The 21,030-nt window shown below is 41.6% G+C and overlaps 1 long non-coding RNA gene across 2 annotated transcripts in view; it reads left to right on the top strand.

The window, feature by feature from the left end:
• LOC310902525 overlaps positions 1-20,515 on the top strand; it is a 35,390-nt gene extending 14,875 nt beyond the window's left edge. Inside the window, exons 3-4 of one of the 2 annotated variants that reach the window (XR_014586757.1) lie at positions 9,426-9,657; positions 18,279-20,515. This is a non-coding gene — a long non-coding RNA (uncharacterized lncRNA). Of the gene's footprint in view, positions 1-9,425; positions 10,779-18,278 lie in introns of those variants that run through there. The other variant, XR_014586758.1, reaches the window with a different exon arrangement.
• Positions 20,516-21,030: the final 515 nt, after the last annotated feature.

Here is a 21,030-nt window from a genome sequence, read left to right as displayed (position 1 = left end):
ACAACTCGAAAATAAACTGCATGCCAACCTAACTAACACCTTTCCCCACTCCTCTTTTAGTTCATTTCAGCTAGAAAAATAACTAACATTAACTGGTGTTAGCTAATTCAAATTGGCTTGCAAAAACTCATCTGATTATACCTTTTGTTACAGTTGCAAGAAAATTGCCTTTATTGCCTTAATAATGTGTAGGTTAATGTATTTGTCTCTACAATCAATACTTTTTTTCTCCTCCCGTTGTTGTTACTCTTGGGAGGATAGACGGGGTAATTTTTATGCTACTAGGAACTGTACGGCATTTTTATTTCTTTAAATCTCCTATTTCTGGAGTCTTGTTATGTTAGAAAATCATAATTCATTTTATTTAAAATGTAAGATTCGGGGGCTCTTCATTTTTTTGAAATTTGAATTTGAATGCTTCAGAGACTGGTTCAAGCAGAAAGGAACCTTTATATTTTAAAAATTACCTCCTAATTCATCTTATTGTTTTTCAGGATATATGCAAGTTTTCTACTAGTTTTGGAATTGTTGGTCTAGACAGTAATAGCCTGTACACCAGCTGTTGTTGTTAGACGAGTGTCCCAACTTTTCTATCTGCCAGACAGCTGTGGGATGGTCTTCTGCACAGACCTGGTTGAAGTGTCCCAGATCAAACTTTAAAACAAAGAGAAAGAAGAAGAAAACCACACACAGACACACACACTTCTGTTATTCATGTAACACTAGTCGTACAGCTAGGCCTAAACAATGACAGCTCTAGCACGATAATAATCCTGTTAACAGGGATTTTATGCCACATTTAAATGTTGATAAGAGAAATACCCCTGCTTCGTCAGCTAGCTTATGTCAGTAGATACCAAACACCTTGTTAGACATGTGATTGCCAATAAGTAACATGTAATTCCACTGCTCTTAAAAATCCCCACAGGGTACATTATGCAACAAGGATTAATTTTGATTTCATTTTTTTCTTCTTTCTTTTTTTATCCCACTTCCCTACATTTCCTTTACCCCCCCCCCCCTTTCCAAATACTTAGAGGCAACTTCGTTGCATGTAAAAATACCATTTTCTTCCTTTTGTAGTAATTTCCTAAGTCCTAACACATTTTCCCCTCTATACTTGGTCAAAAAAAAAAAAATGTTTTGGTGTCTATCAGGAAGAAGACAAAAGATGGGCGGGGGGCGGGGGGGGGAGGGGACAAAACCAAATCTGTAAATATTTACTGACATTTGCAAGTTTTAGCTCATTTATACTAGCTGATGATCTGGTTGTCTGGCTGATTGGAATACCTGGGGAGGTATCTATATCTAATTTAGCTAACGCTTTAGGAACCTATACCTTCTATACAGCCAGTTAATAGAAACCCCATTCCAAGTGTCTCTTTTTTAAGACATATTTATCTAAAGCAAACAAAAAAAAGAAACAAAACACTTAAAACTTGGAATAGCGCTGCTAACACTGAAAGCTGTCTACAGCTCAGCTACTTTATAATTCCGCAAAAAGATGTACATTCACCTCATGTAGGTCACGGTCAAAATGGGTGGGCTCAAAGCCTTATATTCCCATTGCTTCCTGAGCATGGGATTTAGTGACTTCAGGAGACTGATCATCTGTCTGAGCCAAAAAGCACTTAAGTATTTGCTCCAAAAGAAGGAGGAAAAAAATAAAAAGAATGAAATAACTCTTGCTGCAATTGCCAGGTATGGCATGATAGAGAGGGAAGTAGTGCATAACTGATGGGAAAAAGGTGAGATGTTCCTCTGTACAATACGAGGAGTAACAGCTGAGCTCTGCACTATGAGCATGAACAAAAAAAAAGAGCCTCTTGCTTAGTCAAATGCCTATGCAAATGAGGACAGCAAGCTGTAAAGAGAATTCATTACTTGTTGGCTTGGTTGATCAGCCTCATAAGTAGCCAAACCTAACAGCCATGTAATAATCAGCAACTTGCATTGCTGGGTACATGAGCAAAACTCTGCACGTCAAATTAGTTTAAGTATAATCAGGTTGAGCTATAACTGAAGGTAATCTGTGGATGCACAGTCTGAGGCACCATATTGATAAGCTATGGTGGCAGAACTTCAGTTTCATGAGCAGGGGTCCTGAAGCAAGGCCAAGGGCTGGTTTATTCACCTTGAAAGGATACACATCCCAGCACCTGGGAGCTCTGAGGTTAAGGTACAATCTCAGCATGATTCCTGATACACGGTGGAAACATGCTGCAGGCATCGTTGTTGGTATTTGGAAAATGACAGAACATTTCAATAGAGCAAACACACCAGTCCAGACCAATGTGAAAGCACCTACAGCAAATCTCATTGAAGTCCTTCACTAGACCCTGTTGGAGGGCTTCCCCAGGCATCTGGGCTGTGCAGACTGACTAGTAATAAAGAGCACAAAGAAAAAAAATATGGTGGGAATGTTGTATATGTAACACAACCCACAACCCCATCCCTGTTTTATTTTGCTAGAGAGACTAGTATAGTCCTGGGAGACAAGCAACGATAAGGGAAGTTGAAGCATAAAAAGTTAGTTTGCAAATTAGAATGCAAACCCCTTCCTACTCACCTCCTTGCTTAGCCACACCTGCCAGCTGAAAACAAATAGAACTGACTGAAACCAGTTTTTTACTTATTTAAGGAATATTATAATGTATGCTCTGAGGAAAAGGAAAAGCTGCGCTCATGCACACATCCCTGCTGGCTCTAGACATCCTGAATATGCATCAGTACCTGCTACTTATGGCAGTATTCCAGCTCCTCTCCTCTCCTCTCCTCTCCTCTCCTCTCCTCTCCTCTCCTCTCCTCTCCTCTCCTCTCCTCTCCTCTCCTCTCCTCTCCTCTCCTCTCCTCTCCCAGCAGAGCAGAGAGGAGCCAGACTTTGGAATAAGGCATCTGACTGTGTCACAGCAGTTGCTGAGTTGTCTTTGTCCCTAACAGGGAACACAGCCCTTGAGGTTAAATGAGCCCTTGGGCGTTGAAAAGGCCAAACACCTACACAGCAGCATTAGGCAGCCATACAGCCAGGTATAACCAGCTGTCCTGGTGTCTGAAGCAAAGCTCCGGGAGACTTGCATGCTTAAGAGACCAAGCAGGGTGTAGAAAAGCCAGAAGCATCTCTGCTTACTTTGGAAACAGAATGAATTTATTAAAGGAAAATGACTGTGAGAAAGAGCTCGCATTGCAATTTATCTCCTGTATCTTTATGCAACACCTTTCATACAATCATACTCCAGATGCTTTCTCACACAGACAGCCCGAGGTTGCTTCTTATGATGGAAATGCTTAGGCACTCCATTCTAGATCATGATGTTTAGGTGTTACACAAATTCGTGGGAAAGACGAAATTCAGCAGTCTAAATAAACACAGGCAGGGGGTGGGAACAGGATTTGCAAAGTGACTTTTGCAGTGTGGCACATCACAGTCACTGATGGGGCAGAGAAAGGAGATCAGATTTCTGAATCCCAGCCTGGACTCCTGGCTAGTGACGTCCATGTTACAGCTTCTTATTCTCTGGTCCTTGTAAATAATCACACCAAATATGACCCACAACATTTTTATTCCTTTCCTTTTTTCTCTTTTGGCAGTGAGGATAACAGCCTTGCCTTTTGTGTAATGGCCATGTGCATTGGCATGTTTATATGCTCAGGGCTGGGTCCATCAGAAGGCTGCAGGCAAAATCACAGGACTTTCAGCAACGTTTCTGACATGGCACAAACCCAACTTGTCCCGGGATGCACCAACACATAACATTAGGAAGAGTCAAGGGACCTCTCAATTACCTTGTAATCCTTGTAAAACCAGGATCAGGACCTAGCTGTCTGCATAAGTCAGTGTGGAAGAACTCCAGCCTGAATACCAGGCTGGAAAACAGTCTCTTTTACATTGAAACTCAAGGCTAACCTCTGAGGGGCTGTGTCCCAATACACATGTACGCACAGAGCACACAGACTTCCCAACTGAATCAGCTCCTCAGCACACACAGGCCCCAGCTGCTGCCCTGACAGCCCTGCAACAGCACCAGTGCCCCTGGTCCCCGTGCGTGGGCTCTCTGGGCTCTCTGCCGAGCTCTCAAATCCCGAAGCCAGTGGGGACCCAAACTCAGTTTGTTGGGCATGACGGACCCATGTGGTGAAGTTAACATGTTCTGCTGTTGGGCAACACTGTGTTCAGGGCCACGCATAAACACTTTACTGCTAGCCATTAAATTTTACTGCTCTCTCTAATATGCTTTGAGATAACTAAACTGATGCCTGAAAGAGACATTTAAACTGTTTTAACAGTATCTACTTCACATAATCTGCTTTATGGCAGTGTCTTATGGTTTTACCCATTTAAAATGTGTTTGTTGTTGTTTTTTAATCAAGGGATTTATACTATGACCTTTGAGCAACGGTAGCCCCTGCGAGAAGACAGCTGGCAATGCAGTGTGCAGCACGATCTGTGGAGATTAAATTCATTTCATTCCCTCTTAAGACAGATGACTGGAAGGCTGGTGGATCCACTGGGATTTTGGTGGATTGAATTTCTTTTTATTTCAAAAGGAGAGCTGGAAGTAAGAAATAACAGACATATTTTTTTCTCAGTGGATTAAACCCTGCCCTGAATCACTTATCTGGCCTGGATAAGCGCTGATATCAATATTCGTGCACCAAATCCACGGGGTAGGCAATGGAAAGAGGTATGGATGTGTGTGGTGAGGGAAAATACTTCCGTTCTGGTGAGCTGTCCTTCTGGCTGGTGCTATGAGGTTCAACATAATCCCTCCTCATGGACAGCCGAGCTGCTCAGAAAGGTTAATGACTACCCAGATAACCTGGGCTTCTGCTGCGCTGCTGGGCACTGGGGCTCAAAACTTCCTGGTGAAAACAGAACCAGAAGCCTGCCCAACAGACCCCCATCTGGTCAGGTCAGAGATGGCGAGCCCAACTCCATGCTGCGGTATAGCCACTGGGGAGGAAGGAGAAAGGGTGCTTGTCTGGGGGGGTGCCCTGTGGGATGCAATCTCTGGGACACGAGACCCCTAACCATTGCAGAGTGAAACCCTCTTCTGGGACAGCTTCTCTCTGCCTTATTGATTTTTTTCTACACTGTGTAACAGCTGGTGCAACTGCCTAAGGTGGGTTGTTGAGGCGGGCAGGGTGCTCACCAGGGAGTTAGCAGAGAGGCAGGTTTATACTTTTCACAGGCAAAGACGGGAATTTAACATGTCCTTCACTGTGGGGAGAACCAGAGAGGTAAGGAGCCAGCAGGCTCCTCACAGCCAAAGATACCCCAACGTCTTTTATTAGACAGCAGTAACCACTTCTGGCTTTGGCAGATAAGCTTTTTTGGGCCAATGGGGCCCATAGGCAGAAGAAAATTTGACTTTGGGGAGATGTTCAGGCTTAGGCGTAGGACCAACAAGTTTTCAGGCCTGGCAATAATGAGATCTATCTTGGCACCTCTGTGCAAGCAACTTGAAAGCTAAAAATGGAGTTTTGGTTCCTCCTGGATTAGCATGGATCTAATTTAAATTTTTAGTTTAGGTACCTAAAATAAGATTTAGCCTTCAGCCAGAAACAGGTGCTTAATATTTTTGTTTGTTCTCAACATCAAGCAGAACCCCCCACTATATGACTCCACATCAGTGACCCAAGGGCCCGGATGAGCTGGGCAGACCTGGAGAGGAGGGACAGCTTGGTGGGCACGTCGCCTGAGACAGCTTCACCAAACCCTTTTGCATTATGTGACAAACACAACCACATAATTACAATTTACTTCACACCAGTTGAGGGGTAAGAGCAGTCATGACCCTTTCCATCGCTCAGCTGACACAAACCTCTGTTGAGCCCAGTGGACTAATGCGTGCCAAAGGCATGTGCCATATAGCGAGCTGAGCAGACAGACCAAACAGATATTTCGAGTACCTAAAAACTTATCTCTGCACACACCTTCCAGTTAATTAAGCTATCCTTATTAATATATCACTGGGCTGTCTTTGAAACAAATTAGGCTATGCTTTCTCTCTGGCACAATGCAGGGTACCATCATCAGTGAAGGTTTATCAACAGGGTTGCAGTTAAATGTCCTTGCATCTCAAAAGCTTTGGGACTGTTTCTCCAGCTCATGTTCCTGCCCAAAGCTTCCTCACATGTTTCACATGACAGGTACATGGCATGGCCATTTTGAAAGCATTTGTTCCTACTTCTCTTCAAAAAGTCTTTTCACCATGATGTTTTCACTGCAATGTTTTACTTTTCATGATTGCTCAGAGCTGCCTGAGAGAGATTTCTGTTGAACCTTCAAGGGAAGCTAAACCTGCCTCTTCGATGGCAGCCCACCGACGTTTTAATTTAAAATCAAATTCGAGAGCCTCCTACCTTAACTCCAACCTTATCCTACAAAGCACAGAGCAGACGTGAGCTGCCAAGTGATGCAGAGAAGTTATCCCGGTCCTCTCTAAGGGGGTACATACCTTCAGAATGTTTTTTTCTCTCTTTCTGTAGAAGCCAGAAACACTCAGGAAAGAAAACAATGCTCATATATCCCTTTATTAGTTTGCCAAAGCCACATGAATTAATGAACATTAACAGAAAAGCATATAGGTGGAAATCTGCTGGCACACAGATGCAGAAAATCATTTTCTTCTGTGCCAAGATGAGAAACATGTTTGGGATGATAACTGCGATTTGGAGAGTGTGGTGGCTGCACTATGGGGTTTGTAATTGTAAGTGGCCTTTCCATTTGGGGGTCAGTATGCTAAATTAAAAATCTGAAAGAAAGCATTTAATTTAGGTTAATGGAAAGTTTAAATGTTAACTGGATTAAGGCAAATGAATTTTTTTTTTTTTTTGTCTTTTAAAGGGGAATTAGCCCACTAATCTCCCAGGCCAGATTTTTAGAAGGTGTAAATCAGTGTTATAAACTGAAGCTCAAGGGAGCCTATTAAGTTTTTCACTAGGTGAAGGAATCTATCCCATTGTACCATTCCATGTACATTTCTATGAACCATACACTTGGATAAAGTTTGTTAGGTCTATCTTCACACACATACACACACCCCATTTTGGGGGTTAAAAATAGAATTGTAGCATTGTGCATTCATTTGCAGCCCATTAGCTTTATTCTGCTGCTTTTTAGGTTCGACAAGTGGAATGGAAAACTTCCTTTATGCATAGGTGATGGGTGGCTGATACCCTGAAATCCAAGGGGAAGGCAATCTCGGACAGTATTGTGACGACATTCAGGGTTACACTTTAATATAAAATGAGGAGGAAAATATATTTCAGCAGAGCTGTTTGAGAATTCACATTTGAAATGTTTGGTGGATGGTTAGTTTTCACAGCATGAAAAATATGTGATGGGAAAATGTTCCTATTGCTTAAAATCAAAATCATATTTTTTTCATCAAGGAAATACTTTGTTCCATCTCAGAAAGCAAAAAGCACTACTCTCATGCTCAGAGAATGCCCATTTTAAATTTTAAATTTCAGAGAAGGGGAAGTCTTCGCTGCAATAAAATAGAGTAAATGTTTAAAATTATCTCTAAATCACTGCCCCTTCATACCACATCTTCATGCAGGATTGCGAGCTCAATGCTACAGAATTTCAGAGGCATCCATTTTACATCCAAGACACAGCAGCATGGAAACTCTTGTTTTGGCTTTGCGGTGACTGATTTTTATTAAAATATATAGGATGTTTTGGGGATTTTTTACCAAGATATTTCAATATTAGAAATATTATCATCACCCACAGATATTAAATGATCCTCTGGGGACAATCTCCATAGAGAGAGCAAGGACTAAATGGGTCAAGAAGACTGAATAAGACTGGGAATAAAAGGTAGTGGGGACACTTGTTTATAATGAAGGCCCTCCCAGGTAGGATAAAGTTGAGGTAGTTTTAGACTGCTGCCAACTAAATCACTTCCAATGAGTCCCTCATATGAACATTTCAAGGTCTTTCTGTCCATTTACTTTTGGTCACTCATGCAGACTGCAGCCTAAGATTTCTCACTCACATGCCAGATCAATTTTGTACTGTAATCTAAGAACAGAAAAGGTGTTCTGTTCTTGTCCAGTTTTATTCATTTGATCAACATTTGCATTTGCAAGATAAAAGCGTCAGCCCTATCTTAACTTCACAGTGTCCAACATCAATGCTGATCTTTGCTTGTGTTCTTGTTATGAGTGCCTAATAAAGAAACCAAGCTGCTATTTTACTCAGTACCACAAGTAAATAATGAAAAAGCAGTGGGGAAACTTTGTTTTCTTCTACCTTATTTTCTCACAATTAGTTTTCACCATCTGGTTCAATTTTCCTTCACGTTCTAAGTCAAAATGTACACGCTTTCTCCACCTCTCCCCTCCTCCATACTCCTATATAACAGTTGAATTTTATGTCTGACCAACACTAAACCCAACTTGAAAAGCTAATCTTTGTTTTAGGACATTGTCTGCTAACTAAATTTTAAGGGATGTCTTTGAACATGAATATCTTTTGCGTAACTCCCAATCTGTTCTGAAAATGTCCTCTATCCAGAGCTTGCTATGAGATAAATTGTAAATGTGTGTCAGCAATCAGACTGAGAATCATTCAGTCTTTATTACTAATTATCATCCTACACAGAGAAAAAAAAAATGATTTGCAGTCTGGCTGTCACAGAATATGTAAAGTTTCTGCTGCAGGGAATGACGTTAATTCATACTAAACCCAGCTGAGCACAAGGCTTAACTTTTCTTCTATTTTATTCTTAAAAAAATAAAATAATAATAATAATTAATAATAACAAAATCTGAAATGAAAAAAAAAATAAATCCAGCTTTAAAACCTGTCTTGCTTCTCCTGAAAATGCATGGCAGCACGTACTTACTGAATTGGCATAAAATGAGACAGCCACAGAGCAGATCTGGGTGATGCCATCCAAAAGGTCAGAGTTTTGATTCAGCTTGGACTTTCTTTCCTAAAAGAGTAATAGAACATTGCTAAGCAATGGTTTTTAATTAAAAACTACAACATTTTTCAAGGTTTTCATTACTGAATTTCATCTATGCTTTTATTATAAAATGAAATCTGAGATGACAAATTTTTATGAAAATTTAAATACATGCTTCAACAAAATTATTTTGGAAAGAAGAATCATCATTTGGCTTGGAAGACTGTTAACTAATTATCTTCATCTCCGTAGTCCTAATTTAATCTAGTTGAAGATCTGGTCTACTGTGTTAAAATAAAAAAAAAAAAAAGTCAAAGATTTTCTTCTAGTGGATTTTCCTTCCCTCCCTCCCCTCAAAAAGATTCCTCTTCATTATACCTTCTGTTTTTTCATTCATGGTAGGCAAATCAAATCAGGTTCAGGAAATCTACTGATACGAAATTGTCTGAAGGAGTGAGAGTATATGAGTGAAAATGAAAAATTACTTGTCTCATTCTTCCTTAGGTGCCCGCTGATGGCTACTGCTGGAGACAAAACTGACAGCCTTTGATCTGAACTGGTACAGACATTCCTGTTTTCATCATACTATTAGTACAAACGATCTGCAAAAAGAGATTAACAGTCTCTTCCTGGGCTTCAGAGAAGATGAAAACAGTGATATGTGCCAAATATTTTGCAGTCAATGTGTCTACTGGTGTTGCAGCCCCTCCAGTCCAGGATAGAAACAGGCTTTGGGGTAAGGTTTCTAGCCCTTGCTGTTTGTGGTCCCAAGAGAAACACAGACCAAATTCAGGCCTTTTTTTTTTTTTTTTTTTTTTTCCGGAAAGTTATTTCTAGCAAGCCTGTTTCTGTGTCTAGTAAAAACTTCAGACTTTCATAATGGTATTTATTTGAGCCTCAGGATTACTTGAGTACAAATAGCCACTTACTGAGGGCAGATCAGCTTCAGTGTGCAGTTTGAGCAGTGCCCTACACTGTGAAGCAAAAACACGGGGACGTGGGATATCGCTACTCGAAGGGAAATTGTCTGTACCATAACTCCATAACTTCAGGTAGGGTAAATCATATCCATATTCAGCTGTCAAACCATCCCCTGTTTTTTCTTCTGCAAATATATCCTCAAGGTTATTGGCAGAAATACGGGAGTTGTGATAGCAAGATGCTGGGCAGTGCCTCTCGGGGGATGTACTTTGCAAGGGGCTGTGAAGTGCCATGAGGCTTCTTGGGTGAAAGCACCTGTGTCCCACCTGCTCAGGACATGTTTCAGGATGGATAAAAACCCTCTAAAACCCTTGGTCCAAATGAACCTGTTGAAAAAATCCTGACCAGTCAATTGATCAGGCACCTGATTAAAAAAATAGACTTCTTGCTTCTTCTATCAGCCACCACTAATTACAATTCTTCTTTGCTTGGCTTTTAGATTCTCTGTTGTTCTTTATTTGCCATACTTATAATGTCCAGAGCAGAGTCTGGATTAACTCACACATCCGAAGGCTCCCATGGAGAGAGAGCTTGCATCTGTCTGTGCAGCACTGAGAGGACATACCCTAAAACTGTGCTTCTTTAATCCAGACCAATGGATAATTCAGTTCTGATTCAGAGAATCATCACTGGGAAACTAGCTTTTAGCTTTTAAAATATCTTTTATGTTTTGTTACCTTTTAGGCTGGAATTTAAAGCATGAAGGTAAAGAGATAGAAAAAGCTTGTATCCCAAAAATCAGTCTATTAGAAATAACTTTTTTCTCTGCTCTCACTTGACCTCTCTTGTTAGCATCTATTTTATTCTCCCCAGCTTTTCTTGCCTCAAGCTTCCAGACCCACAGAAGAGAACAGGGAATGGCAAGACTGCAGCTATTTATAATAATAATCCATTCCCAGACTCCACTGCAGTAGTTTTAATCATCCCCTATTGTCAGGCATCAAAATCAAAAAGATTTGAGATTTGATTTGTTTGGGTTATAAAGAAGCCCTGAATGCCAAAGTGCTGTCGCTTAAACTGCAAAGCACAGTCCCCGTGTGAAACAGAATGAACCGGTATTGCCCTCTATGATCTGATTTGTAGCCATCACAGCTCTTTAAAGTTATTTGATTTGACATCAATTAGCCAGTTTTCACTAGGGGAAAGTCTCTTTTTGCATTTAGTCCCGTATCAATGTCATTTTCCTCCTCAAATGTGACAAGGAGCAGACTGCTTCAGCATACTTTGCAACCGACATGAAGAATAGGATGAGGAGGAGGAGAACGGGGGCTGGATGACTGCAAGATCATTTCAACCCCATCTCCCCATTTATCAACCGCCTCATAGAGCAAAGAGACCTTCTGCTTAGCATGTGCTGTTTATTGGTGCACTGGCAGGGATTGCTGTCACTGTAAGGACGTGGTTCATCTGACCGGTGTGTTCTTGGAGGACAGCAACTCTGGGAACAAGAGAAGAGCATTTGGGAAGGTTTAATCCCAGCTCTATTTCATCTTTCGATATTCTGTCTAGGACATTGTACAATACCCAAGCATATACAGAGTTAGTACAACAAGCTGCTGGTAAATGTGTTACACACACAATATTCTGCCCCAGAGCGAGAAAGCAAAATGTTCCCAGTAGAAAAGAGTGATTGCAGACTTCTAAAGCTGGTCTGAGAAGGAGACATTGAAGAAGACGACCTGTTTTTCTTAACATAGTGATGCTTCTTAGTAGTACAGCTGTTGTATTGTTGTATTCCCTACTTGTAGCTGGATGCAACGAGATGAAGACTGTGTATATTAGTAGAGGGAGAGAAGAAAGAGTGCAAGGTTTCTCTGTACATGGAGTCAGTTTGATCGAATAAATAGGGGCTTGCAAAATTAAGAGCTGATCCAACTGCATCTTCAGATGAGGACACACAAAAAGGAGACCTGGTGGAAGATGCAAAAAAATGGGCTGTATTGTAAATGAACACTTTGTGAGCAGTGATCTCTGAAGAGAAGTTGTAGTCTTTCAGAATGGCATTTTTTTCACTCAGAAGGGATATACTGGGAAAAGCTGCTTCTGGAACATCTATCATAACGATTTTTATCTGTGTCCCCACCCACCTGCAGTATTTCTGGACTATACACACAAGTCCCAGAGGCTAACAATGCTCTACAATTTAGATCCCTCCACAGGATGCTGAACGATCTAGTTATCGATCACTTCCTTGCCTCTTTGCCAATAGCTTGTAATGTAAAAAATTGGAAAAGGATGGAGGAGTACTGTCATACTCACTGAACTATAGTTAAACCTTTTTTTTTTTTTTAAATAATCCCACAAGAGTATAGATCAGATCTGCCAGTGCATGAGAACTCTTATCAGAAGTGTCACATATAGGCTTAAAGTAGGACACTGCTATGGGCAAAGAGGACACCATTGCTGCTTCTGGGAGGAAAAAGAAAACAAAGCATATCCCATTAAACCCACCTAGCTATAGAAGCTTTGGTGGCAGTTCACAAATTTCAAGCTACCTAAATATTTTTCTCTTTTAGGAAAGAACATATTAATATTGCCAATACCAAGCACCACTCAAGATTCAAATCTCAGTTGTAAAGTCACAGAAAAGCTCTATAACTTCTCTGTGGGGATAAGGCAACATCCCAGTCCTGAATGCTGCAAAAGGTTTTGGACAAGGGTCCCTTTCTAACTTGTTAGTCGGAGCCCTGTCCCTAAAAGACACATGGAGTCATAAGAATTTCATAGTCTTGCAGGATACAGTGTGAACATTTCACATGAAAGGCCTGTTTCACCTTTAAAAGTATGAGATCCAACCTCATTTATCACACAGAGCATTTACCAGCACTCGATATATGCACCAGGCTGCATTCCTCTATGATGGAGGTTCAGATGAACAGTGTAAAACCTGCTGGTATCATACATTTCCATCCTGTATTTCTACAGGGAAACAGTCTCTGTTTTGTTAATTACAAATGAGCTGCAAAACAGTATTAATGCTAGAATGAGATTCCCGTAACTGTGGTTCAATGAAAGGACACAGATAGCCACTCATTCGCCCAGGCTGTACCAGCACGGCAGCTTTCCAGCCATGCTGGTGAGAGCTATTGCAGCAGGGCTGCTCATGGGCAGTAAAACAGAATCCATGTAGAAAGCCTATGTGAAAATAACTCTGGATCTTTTCTGGGTAATGACTCACCCCACATACAGCCCAGCCTTCTCCATAATCTATCAGTTAACATACATTACATGGTATGCAAGGCAATTTGTCAGGAGGCCACTCCTCATATAGTAGACATGCAAAGATGGCTAATGTAAGGTTCATTTCCAAAATCATTTCCCCATAATGAAAGATAGATAGGATCTTGAGATGGCAACTGAAGGCTGCAGTGAGGGAGGGTGAAGTTTGGGTTGATTTTCCATCTCTCATAAGAACTCAAGCTCCTCCTATTTGCCATGCTGTGGTGCAGCTGGGAATGAAAGTCAGAGATTTTGCCCTGTGCTCTGTCCCTGAGCTCTTGCTGACCTCTGAAAACTCGGCAGAGCACATGCCTGTCTTAGACGGTGGACTTCAAGGTACTCTCTTTTACCAGGATTACAACTTCTGTGCCCTGCAACCCGCAACTTTTATCTTTCAGTTTCTGAAAGTGAGACTGAAGGGAAGCATGCGTGTTTTGGAGAAGAGGTAATAGAGTTGTAAATTTGGGCTTGTAATTATTCACAATTAACACATCTCTTTTTTTTTTCTTTTTCCTTGCTCCTACTTATTTAGTTATCAGATCCAATTACTAGCCCAAATTATCTACCCTAATTTTAAATAACAGTTATTCAGACATGAATAACAATGAAACTGAAGCAGCAGAAGGGTCAGGGAAAGCTGGATAACCTAGCAGGAGCTAAATCAATACTTGATAAATACTTCATCTGATAGTCCATACTAAGCCCTACCCTACGTTGACAAACCAACACAGTTTGCAGTAGATTAAAGTCAGGGGAGTCTGAAGCAAGCTGCAATCACAGCTCTGACTGCAGGCCATCGTTACATAGCTTTTAATTCAGTGAAAACTGCAACTCCCTTCTTTCAGCACCGCCTCTCTCTCCTCTTACCGCTGAAATGCCATTACGTAAAACACCAGTTCAGAAGCACTGATGTAACCACCCCGTGAATCACGCAGTTCTCCGATTCGCTACTCAAGGATTTGATCCAAATTAAAAATAAACCTTAAAAAAGTGGTTAAGGGAAGGAGAAGTTATTTTAAATTCAGCGCAACTCTGTGATCTGGATAGCCCCTTAGAAGGGAGCTGTGTGGGAGCAGAAATGAAGGCCCAAGGGTGGGAATGAGGTGACAAGACAGTAGGAGCTTAGGGGAGGAACAGGAGGATTGGCAACAGCTAAAATCCAAAAAGCTGCCAAGAGAAGCTTTTGTCTATACAGCTTTTGGAGTCTTCAGGCCCACAGACAAGAGGTATTACAGCTCTCATTTCATAAAACAAAGTGCTTGTGAAAACAAATGATTTTCTTTTAAGTATTTAAACCACTGAACAAACAAAGAAAATAACCTACTAGTGTAGGCTGACCCACAAAGAAAGGATGTCTGTTTTTCTCTCAGTAATTCCTTCACTACAGAGTAACTACTGTTATTAAAAAATAATAATGTTCTGTTTTCAGGGATTGTTGTAAAGATAAATTAGCAAGAGATGTGCAAATTCTATTTCCAAAAGAAAAAATGGGGCTTCTGCAAAAGCTTTAATTTTTTTAAAGCAAAAGCTTTAATTCAGCACAGCAGGGCTCTTGCCATGTTTTCTTCAATATTTGCTTTTTGATGGAAAAGATTCACCCCAAACACCCCGAACTGCTCAGCTGGTCCAGTCTCTAGCTGCTCATCTGAAAATGTTTTTCCCAGCTCAAGGTATGACATAGTGATGGACTGTGAATGAGGGTCACTTGAAATGAGAAATTAAGTATAGGGTATAAACCCCAGAAAAAACACCCCATCATAACTGTGTACAGAGGAGGAGAATGTGTATGAAAAGGCAGATGTCCAAGAGGAGGAAATGCTCATTGCTGATTAATCCAGGGACAAGTTTATCATGCCTGGGACACAGCTAAAACAGTTAAAACCTGTATCTTGTATTTGTAGGCTTTGGGGGTTTTGTTTTTTAATGAAGACAGCTTGTCTTGCACTGAGATAACCCACTTGCATATCCACAACCTAAGCCTTTGCTCAAGCTTGTGCAGGAGACCAGTGAGACTATCTGTAGTCAAACCAAGATCTCTTGAGTCTCATTTCCATGTGTGAAAACTGCAAGACTATACTTCCTGGCAAGTAACCTGGATATTTTAATAGGCTCTTAAAAACAGAGAACAACAGCAAGATTCAGGAGAAAATCGTAAACTTTGCTGGTATGACAGCAATAGCATTAGCATGATACAGCTCTACAAGGCAAAAATACCGTCCCACCATCAGGATGAATAACTGAGTTTTGAGATTCAATTTTCCCACCCAGAAACCACTTCAGTAGCGTCCTACTATAAAAAAAAGCCACCAAACCATTCTTACAATTCTTTTTTTTTTTTTTTTTTTAGTCAAATATATTCATGCCTCTTATAAAGCCTTTTTTACTGCATTTTTAATTTGGAAATTTCCTTGCAGCTTGATAATGCACATTGTTTGCAGCATCCATCAAACAGCTGAATTGCTAAATAAACAAGTATAGGCTTCTTCATCATCTCTGAAACTGTCCCTGTCTTAATGTCATTTTTTTGCCAATTGGTGTTATCAGAAAATGGAAATCAATTGTTCTATTTATTTTTAATTATTTATTTATTTTAGCTGTGGTATCAGAAGGCTTTTCCTCGGATGTCTCTTTTATAACTTAAACATGCACTACCTCAGTCAAGAGTCTTGGTCCTGTCATTGGGTCTTCAAGGATTTTCTCTCTGACTTAGCTGAGGACTTTGGCTCAAGTCTTCAGCAAACTGGTAGGCACAAGTCATGGTAGCTGCTGGTTCCCTCAGCATGTCAGGATACCTGAGCAGGGCCACCTGCCTGGTCAGAGATGCCACATCTCTGAAGACACGTGATGTGTTGGTGAGATACATTCACGCCCTGGGCTATCCTTAAGGCAAAGAGACAAATACAAAGCTGACAGTGATTTACACCACTGATTTGTCCCTGTTCTGTAGGAACAGTCCTACAGAAAATATATCATTACCCACAACAGTGTAAGCCACACCATTTTTTGTGTAGCATAGTGCCTACTATTTAAAAATACTTAACCAAAATAAAATATCCCTAGAAATTAACCTTTCCTTTTTGTTTGTGCCAGTGTCATGTCAGGCTGAAGGTCATGCACTCACTGAGGATCAGCTTCCACACCCTGCACTGCATCTTGGCAAGAAGATTAGGTGCAGGTACCCCCCCACACCATGATTCAAACCCAACTTTGGCAAAGGATAGTAAGGCAGGGTGACTGGGAAACAGAGGCACAAGAGAGCTCTGCATGTTTTTTTCTGGGTGCACTGGGAAGAAGGGGACTGGACCTCAGGAGACTCCCCAGCTCCAGCTTGAGGTCTTCTTTCCAGTGAAATGAGAAGAAGCTTTTCCATGATGCATGTGGGAGGAGAAAAGCTGTGACCCTGCCAGTTAAGGAATTTGCTGGGCCACATCTGACCTGACTCCTGTTCAGTGGATTATGGCTCATGAAAAAAACAGCATCTGATTCAGCCTTCTCCTTTCCCTCCTACCCCGTCTTACTTGAACAGCAACCCCAGGCTAACGAGAAAAAAGGCTTATTAGACTTTGTTTCTCACATGTAACCCATGTCCAGGAAATAATATTGAAGATTGTGTGATACTGAGATGTTCTCTCTGTATTTGTATTCTATAATTGTTTCTCCAAAGAAATGGGCAGGCGGGACTTCTCTGCTGGGGCTGTGGTCACCTACCCTGCCTGTGACTTGAGAGAAACAACAGAATATTAATCAGATTCATCCCACTTCCCTCAGCAGATCATTTACTCTCGCCCTGTTCATTGCTCATTTACAAATAAAGCCCAGGAATGAGTGACTGGAAGGAGCTGCCAGCCAGGGAGGAAGGTGGGGGAAGTCTGCACACAAGCACAGCTGGCTGGAAGCAAAAATATTCTCCCAAAAATATGTGTCGGTTTGCAAATACAAAAGACTTGTCCCTCAAAGCCATAGGACTCCAGCTTTAGATCACTATAATCAAAAGCAGGCTCCAGCCTGTAATCCTCTGTGAAATTCTGCCTGAGTCGTGCAGTGTGCAGGAGCTGAGGGACCAGAGGAAGAGAGCTGAAAGATGCCCTTTCTTAACTGGATCCACTCCTGGTGTTAATGGGGATCGTGCACATGTACTACTTGATCTCTTTAATGGGAGTGGTATAGCTCTTCACTTGACAAAGCTGAAAAGGAGGGCACAGAGAAATTTCTGGGAGTTGTCCTGCAGTAAAAAGCAATTCAGATCACCTCTTAATCTGTTGACCAGATTCCTAATCCAGCACGGGCACAAAATAAAGCAGATTCACTTAAAACAGATTACTGACAAATTTCTTTAGCACATGTGTCCCAGAGCTTGGCTGAGCAGTCATCACTGTGCTGCGGTGTAGAAGCTGGAGACAGTGGCTGCTTGACGCCCCATGCAACACAGCTGTTTTCCTTCTGGAGTTCTGCTGGGCCCTGTTAAGCAAAACCTTGGTTTAATCCATGCGGCTGAGACGTGTTACACAGGTCAGATATTACCAGACTGTGACGCTGAATGAGAGAAACCGTTCTGTCTTCAGGTGCAATGTAAAGAGATGGCATGTTCCCCTGCTGTAACAACACAAACCCCACTTTCTGCGGCAGCACAAAGCATCTCAGGTAACAGCAGCCTGGGAAGACTACCATAACTCTAGCAAAATATACTCCCCTTAGAAAGTAATTTCAGAGACATGGCTCTTGCAGCTAAGAAAAAAAGTCTAAGGTATTTTATTTATACAGCACAGCAGGAAATTAAGTCACAGAGAGATGAGGTGGGTTGCTTCAGATACCTGAAAAAAAATAAAGTCTCCTGAGGTGCCAGCACTGCAAGGGATCCACTAACATTGACTTTGCACACACACAGAGCTACCAAAACTGGGGCCACATATATTCAACCAATAAAATACAGTGGCAGGTAATGAAAGTAAAAGATGGCCAAGGATGATGCAAAAACAGATGCAAGACCCCCCACTCTTATAGATGCAGTATTCCAACATAAAACAAAGTCCTTCAAGCCTCAAGCAGTGAAAAAAAAAGCCATAACTGCTCTGCTCAGCTGTCAACACCACCTTATTAGCACTGAGCAAATAACTTGTGCCAGTTTGACAAACCTCATCTCTTTTTTTTTCCCCCCAGCTCATGGAGATTTCCTCAGCCTTATGCATTATTCAGACAAGAGACTCCCCAGAGGTTTTTAAATCCAAGGTTTGATGGCCAAGAGCTGCCTGTGTCTGAACTGAGTGGAGGAGCAAATATTGGCTGGTCATGATGGAACACATGGCAACGGGTTCGTCTCCCTGGTAGGGTGAATGGCTCAGGTTCAACGACATTTGCAGCTGTAATGATTCTTTCTTGGGGTATTTTCCTACGAGAAAAGCTAAGGGGGACAAAGAACTCTGGTCATTTGAGGCAAAGGTTTGTTGGTGCTCGTTTATGTTATGCTCTCGTCTGCTCCTAAACCCACTCTTCTGGGAGCACAGGCCAAGCCTCATGCCTGTGCCTCTACCTGTCTGTCTATCCTGTTTTATATGCTTCTAGAATTACTTTTTAAAGTACGTATATAAAAATATTCATCTATGAAGCAGGTCATCATACAGTCACTGAAGCCTAGAGAAGCAGCTGTGAATGTCAGGCAGAGCGAAGCAGTGTTGATTTGATCCCACAGGGACTTGTTCAGTGGATGTAAGAGTGGTCTCTAACAGAAGTTTGAGGCCTGAGGAGCTCTGGGTTCAAGGATTCTTACTGCTCGCTGGGAATAATTCCCACAGCTGAAACTGACCCAGATGGTGGAGTATTAAATGTTGAGAAGAGCAGGTTTGAGGATGATGCAGGTTAAATACACCACCTGGATGCATGCACGAATGAAAGGACGTTAGGGATTTGCTTGTAGAGACAGTTATACATATACTGAAAAAGGGCCAGGAGTAATTCGGGAGCTTATGGCACTGTTTGCCTTTGGGATATAGATTTAAATCCATTCCTCTGAGCTACTCTTAAAATTCAGTCATGGCTGGAAGTCACAAACACTTCAATCTGTTTGCATGGATTTTTAATGCTGGGAAAATAACAGGTCTGGCCACCTCCCGAAGCCACTCGGTGAAATCCATGCACACCAGCTGTGCCCACCCTCTCTAGCAACATGGGTTAAAATGATCCAGAATTAAAAGATCATCTAAGCTCTGCTCTGCTCCCTGTTTCATTATGCCATTAACTGTTTGCCCCCATATAGCATTAAGCATGGGAGCCTGTTCGCAAGGAGCAAAGACTACCATTTTCCCTGCATAATAACAAGGTGATCCTAAAAGCAGTTCTGCACTTGTCAGTGGGTGTCTGTTTCTCTGCACATACTTAGGGCACAGAATCACTCTGACACCACATCCCACTTTGCTAGCAAAGCACAGTAATTTCAGTCCCTGAAGGTCTCCTTCCAAAGTGCTTTAAAGTTGTCTGCCTGTCCAATTTATGTAGGCACAGTGATTTCATGGTGAGTAAGATGGGTATGAATAGGTGTCACATTTTGTGATTTCTCTACCATTAAAATAGCCTCCCTCCATTTTAAAGTGTACTAGCTGGGGGATGGAAAACAGCAGCACTCTTAAGTAGTTTACGCCAATGCTAAGGAAAAGTCAAGGTCAAGGTCTTAAAAAGACTGTACTCTTTTTGGAGCAACAGTGATATTATAATAATAATTATTATTATTATTGGCATTATTACCTTTTTTTAACAGTAGTAATGCCTTAGCTTCTTCACACAGTTTCTTCAGCCTTCTTGGATAACTCCTTTTTTTTTTTTTTAAAGTATTACAAAACACTCCCAGAAGACAATAGTGGTAAGACCACAAGACTGGTAGTGAGGACCATATCAAAGGTCCACCACAAGGTTTCCCTCCATCAATTCACCATCTCCAACACTAGACTGTAAAAGATCCCCTAGGAAGAATACAAGAGCAGGGCAAGAAAAAGCAATATGACCTTGATATACTCTCCCAAGCTGCGCTAAGCCACTGCTTCTTAAGGCAGAAATGGCCCTTTTGCAGTTCATATTTCTGATGGATTTTCTTCCATGATGTTGTTTGATACTATGGGAATCACTAACATTCATACTGCATTCCTGTTTCTGCTATTTCTCCAACAGAAATATTGTGTACTTGCACCTTTTCAGCTGCAGCCTTCAGAGTCAACACAGCTTTTTCTTTATATATGTAGAAAGAAGCTAACAATTTTCAGTGGGAAATCACAAAAAAGTTTGCTTTCCCCTACCCTGGCCAGCCCTCTAATACTATCCAGGTGGCCTTGGGGCACACGAAACACATTCTCATCATCATAGTAGGAAAACAACATTTCAGCAGGCTGCAGTACAACACTCTCATTATATCCGTCATTTTGAACTGAAACCTGGGGCTCAGAGGAGGCTGCGAAAAGTCCTCAGCTGTGTATATGGCCACTTAAGTCTAGATGGTATCCTCTCTAAACTGTGTAGCCAGGAGGCAGTCTGCATTAGTTGCTGGAGACAGTTGTGCTCCCTCTCTCGTGGGAGCAGTTTGCCTTCGGGAGTCAGACAGTTTCACAGCAAAGGCCTCGTGGCATCAGAGCATGGTCAGGATAACTGCAGTGTGTGGACACAGAGACCCTGCTCAGGTCTTCAGGCATGATGGGTGCTGTCCTGAAGAGGAAATGCTGCTTCCAGATACATTTTATTTGTTTTCTGTAGCGTTAAAACTGGATTATGTTCCTTCAATTTATTTTTTTCCAGACCAGCTTGGTTATTATTACAGATGAAACTGAAATCCTCTTCACGTCCCTGTTCAGCAGCCAGCCACTGAATGGTGCTGAACCACTCATCTGATGCCCCTGAGCCTGAAAATTTTAGACTTAAAATTGGGACAATA

Source organism: Anser anser, assembly GCF_964211835.1.
Source record: "Anser anser genome assembly, chromosome: 7".
Lineage (NCBI taxonomy): Eukaryota > Metazoa > Chordata > Aves > Anseriformes > Anatidae > Anser > Anser anser.
Note: the sequence above shows the minus strand (reverse complement) of the source record. Positions and strands in the feature narration are given on the sequence as shown.